Raw genomic sequence first — 3,260 nt, 5'->3', positions numbered from 1 at the left:
AGTAAACGTTCCTGCTCAAGACCCGACCCGCCACCCTCTAATCTCAAGGACACTACCCTCAATTGCAACTCCTGACTCTATCAGCTAACTGCTACCGAAGCTGTCTATCGGAATCTTTAAGATCTATAAATCCAAGATCTGTTAGTCAGTTCCCCAGGTGAGCTAAATGTGTCTGCAGCCGACACGACTTGTTTTGAACTGGGCTGACTCGCTTGAGGAAACGAAATATTAGGGCACAATTCCTCCAACAGAGCCGAAATATTGGAGAGAAAGTCACCTACTTCGCCAGAGGTGTCTGGCGAGTGTGAAAAGGGCAAGCAACCTCTGCAGGTAGCCGGGTCTCTAACTCGGACATGCTTCCATCTACGAGAAGTCCACTAATTCACAGTTCATAGAGAAGATGTTCGTGTTTAAGGTGAGAAATCCCGGGACAAGCTGTGCAGCCCATGACTGAGGCGAACCTCCTGAAAACAAAGAAAAACCAGTGCACTGGCAAGAGTAGTGCATTCTAACAACTACTTAAGGTGAACTATGTAAGGTGAAAACGACAAATTAGCCAGGAGTGAAAATACGAAAATCCACTTTCCTCTTCTTTAAGCTAGCAGATCGTTCACCTACCAATTGAAACGCAGGTAACAAGTTCAGGATAGGAAAGGATTTAACATCAGACATCAACAAGTAGAAGGGGGACCCAGCATATAGTTCGTCGTTTTCACCAAATTAACATCTATTTAAGAAAAACATACTTACAAATTAAATTCAATACTATCGATGCCGGTGCCAGAGGTAGTTAGGCCAGCAAACTGAGTTACCACGGCTCAACTAGCATAAGCCAAATACAATTGTGGGCCGATGATGATATGGTGATGTATGGGGCCAAGTGGGGCAACGGTAGTCAGTTTACATGGTGAGAACCAATGCCCTCTGGGGGAAATGATTGTCAGTTCACTTGATGCAGCAATGATGGTCAGTATGCAGAGTGACTGCCCTGACACCTGGACAGCAATCATGGTCAATTTTCAGGCTGTCTCCCATTACTCCTGGGGGCAATGACGGTTAATTCACAGGGTGGTGGAAATGATGGTCAACTTACAGTGTAACTGACATTGTCCCAGGTATTACTGGGCAGGGCAATAGTGGGCAGCTTCGAAACTGACTACCATTACCCCATATACTATTGGGGCAATGATGCAATTATGCTGAACGGATACGGACAGATATGGTGACTACTACCACTACATCGCACATGCAATTATCTCGACAAATTTGTAGTAAATTTCTCCATACATGCCCATTGTTATACAAAACTGTAATGCACTGCCACAGATATATCAAAAATTGTAACGAATTACGCAGAGGCACCGCTATGTTTCACCAAAATTGACCAATACATCAATATTAGTATACAAAATTTTAACCTATTCCCCTATATATCACTAAGCTACTTGAGACATGTTATGACAAGCTACAACTCATTCCATCAAGCTAAAACAGTTTGAAAACTGAGACTCTTGAAGACTTCATAAGTCTAGTCTCGTTCCAGCAAACAAAACATTTAATCAGTTCAAGATGTCATGTATCTATTACAGACATCACATTCTCCTTTACTACGACTTCAACAAGATGATATCTGCAGGTGACTGGCATCGACCGCAAGATGTCAATCCAAGTTGGAGGACTCCATCACATCATGGTGATGTTTCTTTTAATGGCCAGTAAAATGCCATGCTATCTATTTCGTTTTTATGACTGATGTAACATGAATGTTGCTTGTGAAGACCTCTGTATGAGGTGTAATATCTCTCATTTCCTCATTCTGGTTTTTTCATTACACATACATGTGAGGAAGCAATACGTTGCCTAATTTTCTTTTTTGGATGCACGCTCTTGGAATCTCAATAGAATTTTGATGTGCAACACTTTTGTCATAACATATGCATCTGAGGTATGTTGAGCATTTCATAACACTCTTGCACTAACTACGCTAACTAAACGATTTCCTGACAAAACATGCCCATCTTCATTAAATCTTCTCTACCTCGTAGAAGAGTTCAGTGTGGTAAGGGTCCTATGCAGACGAGCAATACCGCAAAAAAAGTGGAACAAATGTTTTGTAAGTCATTTCTTTTAAAGCTAGCATATATTTCCCTAAAATTCTCCCAGTGATTCTCAGTTTGGCATACCTCATCCAACAAAGAGTTGAAGAACACTCAAAATAGGTACTCCGTACATTTTTTCACTCTATACTTTTTCCAATACTGTCAATAGTGTATTCGAACACTACATTTATTTACGTTCAGGTTCTACAGCCAGTCGCCGACCGCTGTGGCCGACCGATTCTAGGCGCTTCGGTCTGGAACCGCGCTGCTGCTACGGTCGGAGGTTCGAACCCTGCCTCGGGCATGGATGTCTGTGATCTCCTTGGGTTAGTTAGGTTTAAGCAGTTCTAAGTCTAGGGGACTGATGACTTCAGATGTTAAGTCCCATAGTGCTTAGAGCCATTTTACAACAGCCAGTAGCTGCACAATCGTTAATCCTTCGCATGTCGTCTTGCATTTCGCTATAGCCCATTTCGAGATATGGTAAACACTAATGGCCCTTCAAAACTGAGTTGGGGTAATTCCAGTATTGCATTTACAACTGTAGACTTTGTCCCGTTAAGGCCGAGGACTGAATTCTATAGTCCAGGAAGTCCTGAATCGCTTCACAGATCTGATACTCAATTAGTTCATGTCCTCAGAATGAGATTTTCACTCTGCAGCGAAGTGTGCGCTGTTACGAAACTTCCTGGCAGATCAAAACTGCGTGTCGGATCGAGACTCGAACTCGGGACCTTTGTCTCCCACGGACAAGTGCTCTACCGACCAAGCTACCCAAGCACGACACACGACTTCAGTTCTGTCACTATCTCGTCTCCTTCCTGCCAAACTTCACAGAAGTTCTTCTGCGGAACTTGCTGAACTAGCACTCCTGGAAGAAAGGCTATTGCTGAGACGTGGCTTAGCCACATCCTGGGAGATGTTTCCAGAATGAGAGTTTCACTGTGAACGGAGGCAAAGGTTCCGAGTTCGAGTCTCGGTCCGGCACAAAGTTTTAATCTCCCTGGAAATGTGTATTTTGTTTGAGTCTGTTTTATGACATCGGTTAATTTATTCTGTAAGCCATGCAGATAAACCAACCATCACACAGTCAGTGACAAAAGACGATAAGAAGAGGAGTAATACAAAAGTAACGGCACATATTGAGAGAACATATTGTAT

Source organism: Schistocerca serialis, chromosome 10, assembly GCF_023864345.2.
Source record: "Schistocerca serialis cubense isolate TAMUIC-IGC-003099 chromosome 10, iqSchSeri2.2, whole genome shotgun sequence".
In the NCBI taxonomy this organism is placed as follows: domain Eukaryota; kingdom Metazoa; phylum Arthropoda; class Insecta; order Orthoptera; family Acrididae; genus Schistocerca; species Schistocerca serialis.
Note: the sequence above shows the minus strand (reverse complement) of the source record.